A 20,857-nucleotide genomic window follows, 5' to 3' on the forward strand; every position below is an offset into this window, starting at 1 on the left:
CGCTTAGATGCCCCAGAATACCTTCCTCAGGGCAGGAGTCAACTCCAGGATGTTCCCCAAGTTTGTAAAACAAAACGTTGACACACCACAACACCGCCCCCCCTGGAGTGCGCTCAGTGGCTGGGACGGAAGGTGGTGGGATCTACCATGGTCATGAACCTCCCTTTGTTTGGGATACTTCACTTGTTTTTCTGAAGAGGGTCAAGTCACAGTGGCCCCCACAAGCCAGTGATGGCCACTCTCAGTGTGTGATTTTTGGCAGATGGACAGGAAATGAGAGAAGGTAGGGAAGGCCCCCGCCAGCCAACAGCACAACATCCCTCCCTCCCCACCCTGCCTCTCTCTGCCCAACCACCTGATCCACACCGAGATAGGAAATGTCACTGGGCAGCTGTCACCACGTCCCATTTTTCTAACAGAGTTTGAAGGCAGGGCACCCACGCTGACGTCAGGGAACCACCCAGGCTTCCCTTCGCCATGGGCTGGAACACCCGCCCTGCACCTAGATAAGGCCCTAGAGCTCCCTAATGGAGGCCCCGGCCTGTCTGAGGACACTTCCTGGAGCCATCAGGGGGCGTGTGCTCCATCACCCCTCCCTTCCCCAAAGTGCCTTTCAACACCCCTTCCCCAGCAATAGTTTTAAGAATAACAATAATAAAACGCAACTGGGGGGAACCAGGAATTGTGTCATGGGAGCTGATAGCAGAAGGAAGCCCGGAGACAAACAGGGCTCAGGCTCGTCCAACAGGAGCTGCCTGGCAAGAGACTTACAAGAGCGAGGCTTCCTACACCAGGGCCACTGCTGCTCCTGGGCTCCCCTGCCTAGGGGAGTTCCTCAAGCTGTTCCCTCAAGAGTCACACTTTCAAAGGTGAACCATGGCTGCTTCCTGGCCAGCTTCATTGGTGGTGGTGATGGTGGGGGGCACTCCTGGGCCCCTTTGTGCAGATCCAGGAGTGATCCTTGACCAGCACACTACGGAGAGGGCTCGGTCTTTAGTGTGGAAAATACCAGAAGGCAGGCAGGCTCCCTCTGGCCCTGTGACTTCACAGCCACTAATGAGGAATAACAAGGCCCAGGTGCTCACAGGCTGGTCTGGGACCAGCAATCAGGACTCAACTTGTCCCTGGAGTGCGCCCTGGTAGCTCCTTAGCTACCAACATTTTCCATGATGTTTCCTGGGGTGTGGGGGCGGGGCCGCTGCACAGCCCTGAGGAGCAGTCGGGCAGCAGGGACCCCAGGAGGACCGAGGGCCGTCTGCTCTGGGCAGTGCAAGCCACAGTCACGTGCCCCTCCTGAATCCCTTCTGAGTCCACAAGGCTTTTCTCATGGCTCTCTTGCCAACCTCTTTGGGCTGAGCTTTACGTTTGGCGCCTCAGCAGGGGTACCCCGGGACGAGAGGCATTTCATTCACCTTTGCCTGTCACTTGTGTGGAACTCCTGGAAGAGGCGCACCTGTCTACTTTATACTCTAGTTCATCGGCGTCCTGTCGAAGAACAGCCGACAAAGGAAGACCACGATTTCATTTCTTCCTTCCTTCCTTTTTTTTTTTTAAGGTGGAAAAAGACGTGCCTGAAATTAGGATGTCTCGGGGCCAAGTTAGGAGGGCTCAGACACTTGATGAAGCACAGAGCTTTGTGCAGAGGGTTTCTGTGCGGGGGGTGGAGACAAGCCACAGTCCCTCCACTGTGCCACACCCATCTCTGTTCCGGTGACAGACAGCTGTGCCTGACTGCCAGGGTGTCTCAGTTGTCTCACACTGTCTCCAAGCCTTGCCGCATGCATTAGGGCTCAGGGTGCAGAGTTAAGAGGAACGCTCCACCTGGGGCTCTGGATTGGAGACCCTCTCCGAGTGGCAGGTGGCCATTCGAGGCTGGGGAAGATGCCTGCGGGGTGTGAAACCCCAGGACTGGGAAGATGAGCCACCACTTAGAGGCAGAGGCAATTCCTTGGGTTCCAAACACATTTTAACTGGGCTCCATACAAGAACTGGGGCACCAAACCGAATTACGCGAAGAGAACCAGCGCTCCATTGTTCATTCAAATCATAGCATAGATTGATTAACAGACCAATCATTCCACTAGCGGTGTTTAATAGTGAAAGGAGGCATAAAGAATCATGTTGAGGAGAACAAGAGAAGCCCAGTGAGAAATGAGAGATCTAAGGAGTAATAGTGATGAGGAGAGCAAGGACGGTGTGGGGGGGAATAATGAAGGATGGCGGGGGCCGGGGCCAAGGCTTAGTGAGTGACAGTGTTTACTGTTCAAGTAAAGTCAGGACCTGAGTGCAAATCCCCAGCACTCACATTAAAAAGCCAGGTGTGGCTATGCACCTGGAACCCCAGCACCGTGGGGTCCAGAGGCAGGAGGAGGATCACCAGAGCTTGCTGACTGTCGGCCTTTCTCCAGGTTCAATGAGACCCCGTTTCAAGGGAGTGAGGTGGAGAGTGATAGAATGGGATACCCAAATCTTCCTCCAGCCTTCCTGTATGCCAGAGGCATGCACTCACACATGTGTACATACATTACACACACACACACACCACACACACACACACACACACACACACACACACACACAACTGAGGAGTAAAGCTGATAATGAAAGAAGGGAAGTCTGAGAAATACTACGAGATAAAAGGATTTAAGAGAGGAGCCTGAGGGATCGTAACAATGGAAGGAGGGAGGTTGGAGGAGTAATTGCATGGCCTAAGGTAGAGCGATGATGGACCAGGAGAGGAATCCAGGCAGTAATAAAAATGGGACCAAAAGATGATCTGAAGAGCAGCTGTGGCCCATGGGGGTTCTAAGGGATAAGGGTGATGGCATGGGTCAGAGACATCAAAAAGCAGCTGAGAATCTTCTAGCTACTCATGGGCCTGACAAGACCACACAAAAAAAATTGCTTTAGAGGTAAAAGAGGAAGAAACATGAGATGTGGGCTTCCCCCTGCTACCCACTGGGGCACCTGAGCCTCAAAGGGAGAGCCCTGCTGAGGGAAGGGAAATTACTCAGTGGTCTTCAGCCACAGGGGTCCCCCGCTGGAGGCAGCAGTAGGCAGGCCACCAAATGTCTGGTCTGCTTTCTCAGTCTTGTTTGGGGTTACCACCGAGAGCTCGGGAGAGCTCCAGGCCGGTCCCTGAGCACCTGTTGCCATACACGACTTCAGGCGGCTGACCCGCTTCCCCGCCCCAACGCTCGTGGGCTGGAGGTGTCCCGTGTCCTGCTGTTGGTCAGGCTCACGATGTCCAGTTAGGATCATGAAGTTTCATGAGCCCAAGCCATCCTCCCCTGTAAGAGCTTTCCCAAAACTGCCCATGGGACTGAACGGGGCCGGCAGCAGCTGATGGACAGCAAAGACGGATGCCTGCTTTCTAGTGGAATTCCATACAACTGTCCATACCGCTGGGACGGGCAGGACTGCAGTGGTGACCGCCACCCACCCAACTATTTATAAGACAGAGGGGTGCATTTCTCTAGGCATGTCTGCGATAGCGCCTGTGAAGTCACCTGTGCTTCCATTTTGCAGGTGGACAAGGGACACACCCGAGGTGGTGCAGTTGACAGATGGCTGACCAACACCTCGATCACCCCCTCCTCCGTTCTTTTCCTGCCACCACTTTCTCTTCCATGAGGTCACCACTCTGGGTCCCTATCGGCCCACGTTTCCCTGGCTCTGCTGGTCCCTCTGGGGTGGCTTTCTCTCTGATACAGCTGTGGCGGTGACACCCACGAGTTCCCACCGTGTCTTCTCTCCACCGATGATTTCCATCTTCTTATTCAGCTTTTCCACTGACAAGAAGGCCTCTCTTTATAGAGGTGTTTTGAACTGCAGGTGACATGTGACCCTCACGACTTGCCTGAAAGAGGAACCTCTGCTCACTTAGTCAGATGTCCCTTAACAGGATGTGGCAAACTGTTAGACCACAATTCAATTTAATAAGTAAGGAGGGTTTTTTCCCCTTATATTTGATTTTCTCTAAAATGCTCCTAAGGTGGAAACTATTGCTTTTTTTCTCTCTCTAAAGTATGTGTGTGGCACTTTGAATTGTTATAATAACCTGGGATGTGCCCACAGGCTGCGTGCGTCCCTACGAATCTCATCTACATACCCACACTCACACCCACTCCTGTGTGCATGCCTGGAATCGACTGAAACAGAAAGTCAGCAATTTCTGTCTCAAGTACAAAAACTAAAGAGTTCAAAGTGTAGGCATAGAATTCCACCTGTGCTCACAGGACCTGGAAATCTTAACAAGGGTCTTTCCAGCTCTGCACAGAGCCTCCTTGGCTAGTCACTTACGAGTTGTGTAAATCACTAGCAAGGCAGAAAGTCCTCCCCAAGTGAGGCAGAAAGTCCTCCCCAAGTGAGGCAGAAAGTCCTCCCCAAGTGAGATGGTCACACTTGCACACAGCTGCTGTCTTCCTTTTTAGTGCCCTGCCAGAAAACTGGCGGGAGAATCTCAGGTGCCCATGAGAGTCAGAGCTCACATCTCTCTCTGGTCACTTGTGGGTTTTGTGAAACTGCAGAGAGCATTGCAAAGCAATGAGGGTTCGTGAGAGCATGCCTGTAGCCGACTCTCTCTTGTCCTCGGAAGGACAAAGCTTTGAGTCAGAGCCACCTGACATTGTTGACTGAGGGTCTTAAGTCAAACTTTAAAATTATTAATTGCTTAATAATGAACAATTATTTTGCCCACCATTTACATACCCTCTGTGGGTTTTAGGCTTCAGTCTGTATTTTTGGGGATGCTTGCAGCAATCATGGTAGGGAATAAGGCAGATATCAAAGTAACCAGTTCTGCCAGGGAGAGACACCACAGAAGGCCGCGTGGGGCTCGGTCGGTGGCTCTTGTTTTCCAGCTGCTGTGGTCTACGGCGCTGGGTCTGGGTCTGTGCATCACACATGCAGCGTGCATCGTCCCACCCCGTCCTCTGTGTCTGCTGCCTGTGTTCCCACTGCAAAGTCCACAGGTTAGATGTGACTTTTAAGAACATACTTCACTGGGAAACTCATCAACAGCCTAGACTGGTGGCCCGGGACCTGGTGAGAAGGTGGCGGGGACAGAGGGATGCAGGCTTCGGAAATCCTTCCGCCAGTTCCCTCTTCTAAACTTACTCCCATGCCATCCCCGTTTTAACTTGCAAAGCTTCCCCCAGGCGCAGAGTTTCTGTCTCTGCAGGCAATGCTTGTATTTACTATTGCTTTCTTTCCCTGCTGCCCGAGTCTGTTCAAATGAAACAAAGCCTTGAGCATCAACGCATGCCCCCGTTACCAGCTCATGACAAACACCGGGCTTCTGTGGGGCTGAAAGGCTGGCTTGTTTCCTTTTGTTTGTTTTAGTCATTTCTCCCGCACTGAAGTCTTTTTTAAAAGGTGGGCAGACTGAGGTAAACAATCACAGAACCCTGTCACTTGGTTTCTGGGACACTGAAAGAGCAAACAGCCCTAGGGTCAGTGTCTCTCCTGCTACGAGGCAGCCAGCCAGTGAACAAATCCCCCTCAGAGATGCAGGTCGTCAGATCGATCCTGGGGGAAACCTGCTGGCACACCTTTCAGAAGCTGCGTTCGCTCTGCTGCAGTGTGGTGGTGGGCTTAGGTCTGGTGGGCGACTCTTGGATGTGAACAGTGAGGGATGAGACCAGGTAAGCTCAAAAAGAAGGCTCCAATCTCACGTGATCATCGTTTTTCTGCTTCTGGCCTCATTTTAAAATCTGACCTCTTCCAATCCTGCCCTTCAAGGGCTCCACCCAGTCCACCTCACACAGCTGTACGACAGTCCTAGACAGACAAGTTGACTGTGTCTGTGATGGGACACTCTGCTGAGTGGCAGTGATGCATCTTTAAGGTGCAGCAGAAAGTAACTGTCCCAGAGGAAAGCCCAGGATCTGAAGTCTAGCTTGTCACCGAGATGCAGGATGTCCTGTGATCAGAATGGAGGCACAAAAGGACCCCCAGGAAGAAAGGAATGCCTGAAACCCATCATGTACCCTGATGTCGTTTGCAGTGAGCAGCATCCTATCTATCACGCATTTCCTGGGAGTATCTGCAGGCTAGGTGGGGCATCACTCAGACTTGTGAGTAACCCTCTGTGGGGAGGATCCAAGACTGCTTCAGAAAACCCACCTTGGGCCTGGGCAAGCTGTGGTGAGAGGAGGTGTGGTAGGGATGGCAGCAGCAGGCCCCAGGGTCTCCCATTGTTTAGGTCCTTCAGCCAGCTAATGGAAACATAAATGGTCCCGGGTGAAAAGTCTCAAACCAGGGGCGACGTCAGCCCGCGTCCACTGTGAGCACCTTGCCTTGCCTCCCTGCTCACTCGCCCAACATCCATCGAGTGCCCATCACACAGGGGGTGAACAGCTCGTGAGCCTCATCTCCTGTGGCTCCCAGGAGTCTGATGTCACTACGGGTCTTACTTTGACCTAGGGGTCAGGCCGGGCTGGTCCTCAGGTGGAGAGGGAAGGCAGGGACAGGTGGGAAGCAGCCCGTGGGTGTGGCCCTGTCACTCGGAAGCTCCCAGACAGTCATAGGAATACTGGCCGCGGCTCCCTTAGGGAACATAAGCCTTCCCCAGGTTTCTACAGGGCAGAGCAATGGCGCCCACCCGACCCTCATCCACATCCTCCGATCTGACGGTCACGGTCACGAGGGCGCTAGTGCTCTCTGGTGAACTTTCTAGTCACTGACCGTCTGTCAGAAGGAGGAGGAAAAGCCCCGGCGGTGCGTTGGAAGTCACAAGGTCTGAACCGAATGCAAAGCAGAGTCGGACCGCGCGGCTCAGCCAAACCCGTGCAGAGGGCTCAAAATGGCTGCTCAGGGGTCGCCCTGCACCCTCACCTTGGGCCGGGGAACTTTATCCTCCAGATTCCCTGAAGGGTGCATGTGTGCCTTGGTTATCAGAGCAGACATCTGCTCTGGGTTTTCAGGTCAGTGCTGGTGTTAGCTTCGTAATGAGATCTGGGCAAAACGGGGGAAATGGCGTTTTGGCATGACTGAGCCCCCTCTCCCTGGCCCCCACATGCCCACATGGTCCGTTTGTCCCTCTTTCTTGGTGGGACTGTCTGAGTGACCCAAATACGTTAAGAGACCAGTTGAATACCATCATGCTGGGGAGGGGGGCCACCCTCAGCCTGGGGAATGAGGAACCGGGAGAGACAGGTAAAACTTGTTTTTGATGATATTCAGATTCGATTTTCGTTCTTAGACACTAGATTCAGACTTAAAGGATTAGAATTCTGGTTCATCAATTTCAGCCCACGTAATTGCATTACTTTCACATTCAAAACATTTACTAAGCATAGATAAGGGCCATATTTTAAAAAACAAAACACCACTGCTGTAGCATCTAAACACTTTCCTCTCATTGACACAGATACTGTTCACTTAGTGGCACAGGCACCTTGCTCCTTCACCAGTGACGTTGGCTCCAACAAAGAAAGCAGCTGTACCTCCAGCCTCAGGAACCCAAGACACAAACCGGGACCCTAACCAAGGACTGCCTACAGGCGCGGAGCAACCCTTCATTTCTGGATAGAGGACTCTCCTCAGAGTGCTCTTCATCTTTTCCACAGAAGCAGGATGGGAAGGAAAGCCTGAACAATCCTTACAGAACCCCACAATGGACCATGGGGGGTCCCAGGGGCCCTCCCGCATGCGTTGACACACACATAAACAAGCACACGCCACAAAAGTAATGGCTACTCACTGACTCCATTTTCTCTGAGGGACAGAAAAAAATGCATGTTCCCGCCCTCCCCCCCAGACTTTAAGCCATTGAGAATGTTTTTATTTTTAAGAAAAGCCAAAATAACTTTTTGGGGGTGAAACCAAACAGGAAGGGCATTCTCTCTCATTCCTATGACTAAAAGATAATTGCAAAAAAAAAAAAAAAAAAAGTATTCTTTAACCTTCCCAGAAAATGCACCTTTAGCTAAAGTTAGACCTGGGATCTAAGAGGATAGCGATTTAGGTAAGCAGAACTAGAAACACCTAAAGTTGAAGGCAATTCTTAAATAACTCCTTCTGAGAAGTGCCTTGTGTGTGCCGCCTTGAACTTTTACAATATAATGATTCTCGGAACAAGAGAAGCCTGTAATGATGGTGGTTGAAACTCTTAGTATACACACATTTCCGTTGCCTTAACTTTCATTTCCAGGGGGTATGATGCATGTATTTGCCACTCTGTTCTCGGTGAGTTGTAGGGTGCGAAGCCCTCGCTGTTTCTACGTGCTGCGTATACAGACTCGGTTTTACACGAAGTACCGCACTAGACAGGAGCTAGGGACACAAATGCCATCGGAATGAGGGGCCAGAGAGTAGGAGGTGGGAGAAAGGGATGTTTTTATCCCACCATCAGCATACCGGAGCCATCCAGGGTTGGCTCGGGTTTGTGCTCTTAGAATTCTTAGATTTCTTGAGAAGGCACAGCCTCCTACAGCAGTGGTTCTCAGCTCATAAGTTGAGACCCCTTCAGGGTTGCAGATCAGATATTTACATTACGATTCATAAGAGCAGTAGAAATACAGTTATAAAGTAGCAACACAATGATTTTATGGTTGGGGGGGGTCACCACAACATGAGGAACTGTATTAAAGGGTCGAGGTATTAGGATGGGGATCTCCTTCACAAGTGTACCCTTTGATCAGCCATCATCCTGTGCCCAGCGGTCTGCATGCCCACAACTGCCCACTGACAGCGGCCCAGCCCTCCAGGCAGAGGACACAGGTTTTCAGCCTGGGTGTCATGACCACTTCCACTTGGAAAATGCACACTCTCAGCATGTCTGAATGTGGTCCACGCTTCTGGTTTTCTCAAAGATGCTTTGGGAAGCAGTGGAAACAGCGCGGCTTCTCAAGTTTCATTAAAAAGTAAGCGCTCGTCTTACCTCAGCGGCCTGCGTCTATCTCAGCCTCCACTTATTTTTATCTTTTAATCATAACGAGCCACCGCCACGGGGCTTGCTATTTCTGGAGGGAGAGAGTGGGACAGCGGAGTGAGTGACAACAAGTCACAGTTTTAATAAAACATGACCCTCCACCTGGAGTGGGGCTAGTGCTGCCGGGCGCTGCCGCTACGCAGGACTGTCAGCCGTGAAGACGGAATGATTTTCCTACCGTAGGTAGCCTGCTTCCCTATTTAGCCTGAAAACTCCCGAGCACGCAGACAGCCGTGTGGAAACTCCAGCGGGGTTGGCCACGTGGCGGGAGATTCCACAGGCCTGGCCATCCAGTTGATGCAGGCTGGAGAATGTTTCCATATCATCTGCTCTGCTATTTTATCTGTGCCAAACTCCATTCAGCAATTACTCACCAGGACCATTAAACCACCAACAAGTATTTTTTTTTTTTCTTTCCAGGGCTTTCCTTGTGTTGTTAGAAAATGTAAAACATATCTCCCCAAACTATGAAATTACCATTCAACAGAATTAACGGAATTGAGAAATGAAAACAAAAAGTTTAAGTGAAAATAAAAAGCAATGGACCCGAAGGAGAGTGGCCAGCATGAGTTTCCACTTTGTCGTTCTCGCACTGTTCTGGCTGGTTCCGCATGGGACCAGGGTCTCGGGGACAAAGACAATGGCGGCCCCTCCTTCCTTTGCAACACAGAGGAAGAAACAGAGGGATTCACATGTGGCTATTTGACATATGACATGTGAGAAAGTCAAGGAACCACATGAAGATGCAGAAGCCACCCTCCAGCAGCCTGGTTTCCACCTGGAGCTTGGGGAGACCCCGGCTGAGTGTCCCCAGCAGCAGCAGGTGTGAGTCACCGGGTGCTGCTCGTTCAGCAAAACAGACAGCTCAAAGCTGCCTGGCTCCTATGCTTCTGGGAGGTGGGACCTGCTTCATTTAACCTTGAACCAGAACCTTACATTACCTAAGAGGCATCCAGTAAGTCTGTCAGGTGTGACCATTGCATTTCGTGTAAGGAAACAGCCACTAATAAAAAGGTACAGAGAGAAAGAGGTCAGGTTCTGGTGCTTGAACAACCCAGCAGCCTTGGCATTTGGCAGGGCAGACGAAGTGGGTGTGAATGTGAGGGAACCTGCCCTACTTGTCATATGCTTGTTGGGAACACTCACATTTGAAGACGAGCATCTCTTCGAGAAGGCCCTGGAGCACTAGGAAGATGTCAGGAGTGTGGGTGCCATACAAGCATGAGGACTTGAGTTCAAATCCCCAGAACCCACAGAAAAAGCCATGTGCTGGGATGTGTGCTTGTAACCCCAGAGCTGAAGATGTGGAGTCAGAGACAGGATGCCTGGGGTCCACTAGCCAGTCAGATTAGCCCACTCGGAAGGTCCTAGGCCAGTGAGAGACTCTGTCTCAAGGACAAAGTGCTAGCTCCTGAGAAATGACACCTAAGATTGACTTCTGACACACCACACCACACACGCACACACACACACACACACCACACACACACCACACACACACACCACACACACACACACACACCACACCACAACACACACACACACACACACACACACACACACACACACACACACACACACACGAAACCCAGGGAGGAAGACTCCGTGATGGGCCAGGTTCTAAAGCAGCACACACCTACCTCTCAATCTGTCTTCTGATGTAACTGACCCCTGTCCCCAGTAGCAGTGAAGGCCACGTGGGCACCACACCCACAACCTTCTAGGACCTGGCACCACCTTGACATCCCCAGCCTTCATGAGCCACAGGTCCCCCACTCCTTCTGGAGCCCAGCTGGTCATAGTGAGCACAGCCTGAGGCTGGGGGACTAGGACTCCGTGTTCATTCCATACATCCTATGAGCCTGGGGGGAATCAGAACACTCACGGGCTCTGGCTGATACCTGTCACAGCAGCGTCCACAGAGGGGACCAGGAGAGCCTGAGGCCATGTCTTCTCCTGTGGCTCAGTAGGATGGCCTACACACATTTCTCCTCTGCTGCTCTGCTGAAGACCAAGTATACATCCCTCAGGAAGTCACATTTCCCTCATCTTCAAAATGCCCCAAATATTGCCCAGATTCCAAGAAGCAATTATGAATTTGTTTTATTTTTTCTTTACTTTTATTTTATGTGTTTGAGTGTTTTACCTGCATGTATGTCTCTGTACCACGTGCATGTAGTGCCTACAGAAGCCAGAAGAAGGTATCAGATCCCCTGGGACTGGTGTCACATACAGACGTGAGTGGCCATGTAGGTGTTGGGGATGCAGAGGAGCAGCTAATGCTCTTAACCACTGAGCCATCTTTCCGGCCCCATGAATTTGTTTCTTCAAAACTGAAATCATGATGCTAAAAGTGATATTATGGCTGAGGTTTTGGGATACTTAATGATCCTCGGGTATCCGGTAGCAGATGGTATTAGGGAAGGAGAGATGTCGTGAGTGGAAACGCAGAGAGAGGGGCTGAAGAGGCTGCATGCTCCCCTAGGGGTCTGAATCCTGTTGCAGAGGCCAAGCTGAGCAGGATGTTGCTCCCGACCCTCCTGTCCCACAGTTTTAGAGCCGGGCACACACACTGACGGTAGGTGGTCCCAGACCCTGGGGAGTTCACCCACTGAGCACGGGTCACCTCGGCAGCAGCTAGGCCTGATTGCTCCGAGTCTGTGGGAGTTGACATGGCTTGCCCGGGCCTTCCTCAGGTACTGAAAAGGGAGTTCAAATGGCACTCAGGTAGCTCTCATCTTTGGTAAACAATATGGCTTTTACGGGACTGTTTTTTGGCTATTACCGCTGTAACTCACGCCTCTTAGGCAAACAGCCCTGTGAAGCCATGCAGCCAAGAGGCACAGGATGGGCAGGTTCCTCTCAGCGAGTCCACAGTAAGGGCCCTGAGTTCATAGGAGGCTGCCATTTAATTGGACTTGGTTGCCATCTGATTCCACGTTTACCGGGGTAGAGAGTGTGACCCTCTTTCTCAAGTCTTCTCAGTGCCAGGACGACAGGCATGCATCACTAAACTGTCTATTTGTTGTCATAAAGTAACTGGAGGAGGAGTCTCATTATTCTTATTACGTAGCACTGGGTAGACTGCAACTAGCTATGCAGACCAGGCCGGCCTTGAACTCACAGAGACCCATCTGCTGCTGCCTCCCAAGTGCTGGGATTAAAGTTGTGCACCATTTTCTCCAGCCTGTGACTCTATCATCTTGCCATACATTTTGCCTCCCAGGGCCTTGGGTTCCATCTCAGCCGAAGTCCAGATGGCGGTGGTGGTACCCTGGCTTTGCCTTCTTACCTTCCCATTCACCCTGAGTGGCCGCAGCCTTTGCTCTCTCCATTACTGAAGTCTACATCCTCTTAACGCTAAGCTGTGGCTGGCCAGTCTGAAGATGTAGAAGTTCCTGACTGAGAGGACTTGCCATACCAAGAGGCCTGCCAGCTCCAGGCTCCCTGTCTGTTTCACCACTGGGTACAGTGGAGATGGTTCCTCTTCTCTGGCCGTGACTCTCACAGCCTGCCTCCTCTCCTTCACCCTGACTAGTGGGTCTGCTGACCCCATGGCAGCCTCCAGGGATACACCAAGCCAGCTCTTCTCCCTGAGATGAGTTAGGATACAATGCTTTGCCAGGGGATCCCTCCTACATCAGCTCCCACCAAAGCTGTCCACTCCTGGGTCACAGTCAGGCATGTCAGAATAGAACTCTGAGCTCCCACAGCCCTGGCCAACTCTGCAGGCTGCCCTCTGCCTCCTGAATGCAGGACTCTTCTCTCCATGTGGAACTTCCACTTGGAATCTTCCACCCAGAACACTCATGTCCACACTTCCTTATGTCCACTACCTTCCCGACCATCTACAAAAGGCTACTTAACCTATCCTCTGTGTTCTCATAGCTCCTGTGATAGGACACCTCAGGGATCTTGTGTGCCCCCTACCCACCCAACTGAAGCCACTTTGAGGCGAGTCTGACCTGCCATCCACCGCTGGCAAAGTGACCAGTCACAGACCCTGGTTCACTGTTCTGAGATCTGCACAGGAAACAGAGATTCCTAACGTGGAAATTAAGGAGAGGGAAGAGGGAGGCAGAAACATGCAGGCAAATGAGACTCTGTGATCTTGAGCATATATTGACCCTGGAGTGAGTGAAAAAAAAAAAACAACAAACCCAAGATTGAATTTTTGTATTGATTATCCAATTATTAATCTTTATGGAGGCTATTCCAACATTGCACATAATGAGCAATTCATCAAAGTATATTAGATGCCATGGAAGTTGCATTCAGTATAAAGGGCCATTAAGTTCTTTGTAATTGCACATTACTGGAGCTTTCCTCAGACCTAAATCAAATCAACAGGACTGGTGTGCACCTGCTCTAATTGACTTTGTGTGCTAACGCATGCCACTAGCGTGAGGCCGGACACCAGGCCTCACTGCAGGACCCTGGCTCCCAAAGACCACGGGTCTCAAGGATCACCCCCCCCCGCCCCCCGCCCGGAGCATGGTTTCCAGGGACCTAGGTGGGAGTGTGTAACACCTTAGCAGCCCGGCTGGGAGAGGGGCCGCTCCTCAGAGCTCCACCTTCATCACAAGCCCTACTCCCATGCCAACAGAGAGTTGGGGTCTTCTGGGAAGCCCACCCACTCATCTAACATGCCTGTTTGGTTGTGATCTCAGATCCTTCGCATCCAAAGCAGGAGCCTGAATCTAATCCTGACTCGTGGGGACAATGAGCACTGTCCTCCCTGTCACCCATTGTTACAATTTTGGATGCTGAACTTCTCCTTGTTTAAAATATTCCCACCACATCCACCCAGCTTTCTGAGGGGTCAGAGATCCAATACTTTCATAGACCTGCAATGGCAGGGACAAAGAGGCTTAGGAATATTGTGTGTGCGCACACACATGTGGACATGCGGACACACACACATGTGGACACGTGGACACACACACATGTGGACATGCGGACACACACACATGTGGAGGCCAGACGACAGTCTCAGTTGTTGTTCCTCAATGCCATCAACTTATTTTGAGACAGAAACACGACAGGAAAACTAGGCTGGCTGGCTAGTGAGCTCTGGGCATCTGTCTGTCTGTTTACCTCCTTAGTGCTGGAATTACAAGGATCTCTGTGAGCCTCGGTGTTATGTGGGCACTGGGGAATGGACTCGGAGCCTCTTGGTGAGCACTTGAATGGCTGATCTAGCTCCCAAGACTGGATTCTGGTTTTCTAACTGATAGGTAATAACTGCACCTGTCTGTGGGACACTCTGCACCGGGGCTGGAGTGTGGGCACCACTGCAGGGGTGAAGTATGGGACACTCTGCACCGGGGCTGGAGTGTGGCCAACACTGCAGGGGTGAAGTGTGGGACACTCTGCACCGGGGCTGGAGTGTGGGCACCACTGCAGGGGTGAAGCCAGGGTGGCAGCAGATCATCCTACTCGCTTCCTTCCTTGAGGCTTGGAACTAGAGATGCAGTGAGGTTTCACAGTGCATCTGAGCGTCACACTGCCCTTGCTGCTCTGTGATCGATGTCTTGTCTGCATTTGTGGAATTTCTCCTGAAGGGTTGCTGACAGTGTCCAGTAGTTTTGGCATTAATTCCTTCTCTGCGCCCTCACATTTGATATCTGAGGAACCTTAAACACATCTTCAGAATAAAGACCAACATGCAGGCAGCAAATGATGAGTTCCTGGGACACCAGGACTCAGTCTGAGGCCCAGAGGCATTCTGAGAGGGTTTGCCAATGCGTCATCCTGACCTCGGCAGCACAGGAGCTTCCACAGACCACACACTGTGTGTGCCTGGCTTCCTTGACTGAGATTCCAGTGAGAAGAGAGGGACTCTGGATGAAGACACAGGGGGGGCGGAGACCCTGGCGGAGAGACCAGGGAGACAGGGATCTCTGAGTGAGGGGACTGGGGAGAGAAGAACCCCCAGGTGAGGAGATGGCGGAGACAGGGATAAGCTCCAAGGAAAAGGAGACAGAGGGGAAACTCCCCAGGTAGAGAGACAGACTCCAGGAAAGGAGCTGGGGCCTCTGGAGCACATGGCCGAGCTCAGGGGCTCCCTACCATCTCCATTTCTCTTTCTTCACAAACAGTAGGCGCCAAGTCAAGGTTTGCCCACACAGAGAAGCACACTCAGAGGTTCTATCAGAAACCTCTGAGTGAATCAAGTCCTGGTCACCAGGCTGCTGAAAGAGAAACCCATGTCTGCACAGGTCCTGCAGGGAGCCAAGTCCAGAGCCTGCCGGCTTCCAGATGGGTGCACAGGGCATTTGCGGGGCTGCGAGCCCACCTGGGACCCAGGGCCAGCTCCTTGTCTGACTGGTCAGTTCTTGGCTTGCCCAGCTGCTAGATTTGGGAGAGGTGGCAACCTGGGCCCAGAACACCAGTTGTAAGTGGAGTCGAGTCCACGAAGGGTGCCTCGGGAACGCTGGCACATTATGAACTGAAGGTCATGAACCCCATTTCCAGTTTGGCCTTGAAAGCAGAGAAACAGGAAGCAGAAGGAGGGGACAGGAAGTGGCTTGCTGGGGAAGGGACCACAAGGGTCTCATGGGGAGGCCAGCACCCCTGGCTTGGAACTCAGGTAAGAGCTACCCCCGCCCAGCCACACCTCCCAAGAGATGTTCTTTAGATTAACGGATTGCCTGCCCTCCATCCACATGCTGTGGGGCAGCACTTTAACTCTGCATGGCCACAACAGGAAACAGCGTGAAGGATGGAAAACTGGCCCTCAATCCTGGGGAAAGCTATTTCCATTCAGTCAGAGAAAGATATTTAAAAAAAAAAAATCCAACATCACAGTTAATATGCTGACGGAAGAAATGGTATAAATGAGAGATAAAGAAAGAGAGAGACACACATAGGAAATGAGACAGGGCAAGAAAGGGTGAGACAAGGAGAATCCAAAGAGAGACAGACAGACAGACACACAGAGAGACAGAGAGACAGAAAGAGAGGGACAGACAGACACAGAGAGTCAGAGAGAGAGAGAGAGACAGACAGACACACAGAGAGACAGAGAGACAGAAAGAGAGGGACAGACAGACACAGAGAGTCAGAGAGAGAGACAGACAGACAGACACACAGAGAGAGACAGAGAGAGTGAAAGAGACAGAAAGACAGACAGACACACAGAGACACAGAGAAATAGAGAGAAACACACAGAAACAGAGACAGACACAGAGAGAGAGAGAAAGAGAGAGAGACAGAAAGACAGACAGACAGACACACACAGAGGAGAGAGAGAGAAAGAGAGACAGAAAGACAGAAAGACAGACAGACAGACACACACAGAGGAGAGAGAGACAGAGAGACAGAGGGAAATGAGGGGCTGCCGTACCAGGTTTGGACATTCACCAGGTTTGGACAAGAAGGGCAGGCAGACTGCCTTTGGCTTCTCTTAACCCAGCAGGACCACTTAGTTAGCACACAGGATTTGACAAACATCTGATCTCCTTTCTTCAGTTAAAACACACCAAAGGCTCCAAGTCACCACACCTTCCAGTCTTCACCCTCCCCACCCCCACCCATCCCCGCACCCCTCACTCACCCCCACCCGTCCCTGTACCCCTGACTCACCCACACCCATCCCCGCACCCCTGACTCCAGACGCTGTGGATCAGGCCAGAGCAAATATCCAGGTGCCTGAGACTGGCTTTCTCCCCAGACCTCGCCAGCGCCTGCCACCTCACCCCAGCCATCCCTCCACCTTTTTTTCTCTCCAGCCATCTGCCAAGAGGAAATAACTTCCCCACGCCGGAGTCTGGGGAACCCGGGAAACAATCTGAAATCCACAAAAATAATTGAAGTTCCCTTTTACTGAGCCATTCAGCTTCGTTCTGAGTTTTATTACAATGTCAACAAGAGTTTAATTTGTTTTAAAGTTTAGGTTCTTAAACTGGAGTGATATACGGTAGTTTGCAGCTTGCTGGTAACAGCTACCGTGGAAAAAACGGGAAAGAGCACAGGCAGGCGAGTCTGAGTTTGATGCTGTGAAAGCAGGGAGCTTGGCCAAGGGCAGCAACCAGCATGCAGAACCAACGCGACGGAGTTGTGCCCGCAACATACCCACGTGCACGCACTCGTCCACACACACACACACACACACACACACACACACACACACACACACACACAAACACGCCCCTGCCCCCAACCTCCATCCTTCTGAAGGCACAGCCCAGTGAATACTGCGCCCAGTCAGCCTGTCATCAAGGCGGCCTCTGTGTCTGGGTGAAGGGCTCCTCCCAGCTTGAACGCTCGGCAGTGACCTGCTGCCGAGCCCCTGCTACTGAGCCTCTGCCATGCATTTTCCAGTCCTTGCTGGGTGAACGTCCAGCCTGGTAAAGTCATTTGTGGAGACATGTGAGACTGAACTCTAGACCCGTCCACTTTATGGGCAGAAACAGAGGACGGGGTTTTTAAGAAGCGGGTGGTTTAAAAGCAGGAGTCCTGGGTTGGGAAAGGGGGTACAGCAGATCACCCTGTCTTCGAACGTCACTTGTGAATGCAGCCTTGGCTCTTTGAAGCATAGCCCCGGTGACCCACACGACTATCAGGTGACACAGTACCCATCAGGCTGGGACCCACTCCCACTTCCCTGAATGAGCCTGCTCTGGGAGGGTCCAGAGCCTGGTCCTCTGTGTTTTCCAGACCCCAACCTCCTGCCGTATCAGAAGCAGCAGCTGGAAGACCTGATAGGGATAGGCTGAGACTGAGGAGACCACCTCGCAGTGTGGGAACAGGGCTGATAAGGCTACCCCTCCCAGGGAGCGACTGGGACAGTCCCTGTACTGTCTGTGGCTTGGGAACAAAGCCTCTTGGCGGATAGATAACCTCTTGTGGGCCTGGATGCCTGGCCTATTGTCTTGTGTATCGGACTTGTTAGACCTGGGGACTGGCGAGACAGACTCCCCTAAGTGTTGGTGGCTACTCCATAATCTAGGAGGAAGGAAGAACCCAGTTTCAAAACTAAAACTGAAAAAAAAAAAAAAAGCCTAAAACTGAACACAGTAAAGGAATTTTCAAAATTCCATGCAGCCAACCAAAATGACATCAGAGACACCAGATGAGCCAGAAAGCTCAGTCAGCCCGTGCCAAGAGACCTGGACTGAGGCGTCCACCCTCTGCCTATCTTCTCAAAGTGATCCTTTAGTCAGGGATGAGGACCCGTGGGCTTACTTCCCACGAGAATGTCTGCCACCAAAGTTGGTTCACATGCTGCGAGGATATTTCTTCTAACACACTGAAGAATGGTGTGGAGAGACCGCATGAACACCATCGGCTTGCCATTGTTCCTCTGGCCTCGAGGACTTTGAACGGCTGACAGAGCTCACAAAACTGCACTTGAGTTTGGCTCTCATCAAGGGGGTGAGATGAGACCATCAGGCCGTCCGTCACACCCCTCCACCTACCGGTTCCCATCTCTTTGTGGGAGACCCCACAGAGAACAGTCCAGGAAGGAGGTCAGAGAAAGACCCAGATAAGACACAGCAGTGCAACTCTGAGCAGGACCACAAGGCAGGTGCTCTATGCCATGTATACAGGGCCGCAGTGAAGCTCTCTATAGGTCACATAGCGAGTTCGCTTACAAAGTCAGAAGGTTGTACTCTGCAACCTTGGTCCCGTCAGATTCCTGAAAGAGTATTTTATATACATTGTAATGCTCTTGCTTCAGAGGTACCATCCAGTGATATTTCAGTAAATTGACAGATTTATTTTTATTTAAATTCTTCTTTTTTTAGATAGGGTCTTGCTGTGTAGGCAAGGCTGGCCTTGAACTCACAACAATCCCTTGCCTTAGCCTTCTAGATTACAAGCATGGGCTACCACATCCAGCTTGAAGTTATGTGATCTAATGAGTGTTTCAGAACATCCCTGGAAGCTTCCTTGTCCTCACTTATGGTGGATCTCTGCCCCATCCTTCCAAAGACAGTTGACATAAACAGACCGTAGAGGACTGACCCATTTGCCTATCTTTCTTTACTCAGCTCCAGGCTTGCAAGTCCATATGAGCCCAACATGACCCCATGTCTGTTTCTTGAATCTATGGGAGTACCGCACTTCTGACGATTCACCAGTTGCTGGATACTGCAGGTGTTTCCAGGGTTTGCCTATTCTAAAGAATTCCAAAAACACTTGTGCCATTTAGGAGTAAACAGATGGGTAGAATGGTAAACTCATTTTAGCTTTTAAGAAGTTGTCAAAGTCTCTATTCTACCTTGCTCCTGTCCGTGATAAGTCAGGACTCCACTTCCCAACGTTTTCTACAAAGTTTGCTATTTCAGTCACACTAATGAAATCTTGCTATGATTTTCAACTTGCATTCCCTAATGACTAATGACATGTAATCATGTATTACTCAATGGCATGGAGAGATAATCTGGAAAACATGTCCTTAGGTAGTTTCATCATTGTGATGACATTACAGAATACACCTATACAGACTACAGGGGTCATAGTGTCACATCCCCAAGTGACATAACCTTGTGGATCATTTTTTTTATATGTGGCCCAATACTGACAAACCATCATCTTCATCAAGGCATCTTAAGATGACTACACATCTCTGGAGAAATGGCTTTCCAATCACTGGCAGTTTGGACTGAACTGCAAGCATTCCTTGTAGATGCTGGGCAGCGTCTTTGACCAGACAGCTGTGTGATACTGGGCAGCCATTGCTCTTCTTTTCTCTTTCTCAGTGGTGTCTTTTGAAACAACAATGCTGAATTTTGATGAAGTTCAATTGGTCAGGTTTTTATTTTATGGTCTGTATTTTTAATGTCATAGTTAAGAAGTCTTTGTCTAACCCAATGGCAGTCTTTTTCTCACATTCCTCAAAAGTTTTAAGTCTACAATCAACTGAGGTTGTATGTGTGTGTGTGTGTGCGCGCGCGTGCATGTGTGGTGATGTATTTTCTTTGATTGTTTGTTTGCATTTGGATATGCAACTGATACAGTAGCATTTGCTTAAAGGGCTTGTCTTTATTCCCAACAAATGGTTTAATATCCTTGTCAAAAACCAGTTTACCATCAATCTAAACATATATTTTTGGATCCCATTCCACTGGTATATATGTCTTATGCCCGAGCCACACTGTCTCAAGAACTATAGCAATTCTTTTGTGTATGGGCTTTATTTTTGTGTGAGGGTGTATGTTTGCTGTATGTGCGTGTGTAAGAATAAGTGTCTGTGCACATGTATGGAGGCCAAAGGAGGTGTCCTACTTTGTCACTCTTGGCCTTACTCTCTCACTGAATCCGGAGGTAGGATGATGGTCAACAAGCCCCAGCGAGATTTCTCTTTTCACCCTTCACTCCTAGTGCCAGGGTTACAGGTTTGAATATTGGGTTTGTTTTCTTCCAGAGGCAGATTTCTTAGGATTTTCTACATAGGGGGTCATGTATCTACAAAGGAAGACATTTTACTTATTTTTCCCTAATTTTTTCTTTTTCTTGCCTGATTGCACAGGCCTGTTCAGAACAATGCCAAATGGTATGTGAAGGTAGATTCCTTACCTCTTTCTTTGTCCTAGGAGACTGGGGTTCTACCTTTCTCAGTGAGTGTGATGTCCACTGTGGGCTGGTGATCTTCATCAGGTAAGGGCTTGGATTGTATGGGATGGGATATTCCATCTGTTGAGATGACTGGGCAATGCTTAGCTTTTATTCTGCCCAGGTGGGAGTCTACATTGCTTTTCAGGCGCAAAACCAACATCACATTACTGAGGTGAATTTCACTTAGTGACAGTGTGCCATCTTTTATTTAAGTTTGTCAACCAGGCCCAGTTTGTTATGGGTTTTTGCTTAGGTACTCACATCCTGTATTTGTCTCTGGGTCATTTGTGATGTTTTCCTCTGATTTTTATATAACGTTATAATCAAGAATCAGCAGGGTGGTGCTCCCTCTTTGTT

At 50.6% G+C, this 20,857-nt stretch overlaps 1 protein-coding gene across 3 annotated transcripts in view; it reads right to left on the reverse strand.

The window, feature by feature from the left end:
• Nfatc1 (nuclear factor of activated T cells 1) overlaps window positions 1-20,857 on the reverse strand; it is a 113,801-nt gene that overhangs the window by 1,978 nt on the left and 90,966 nt on the right. The gene's annotated exons all lie outside the window — the stretch shown is intronic.

Source organism: Peromyscus leucopus, chromosome 19 (assembly GCF_004664715.2).
Source record: "Peromyscus leucopus breed LL Stock chromosome 19, UCI_PerLeu_2.1, whole genome shotgun sequence".
NCBI classification, from domain to species: Eukaryota; Metazoa; Chordata; class Mammalia; order Rodentia; family Cricetidae; genus Peromyscus; species Peromyscus leucopus.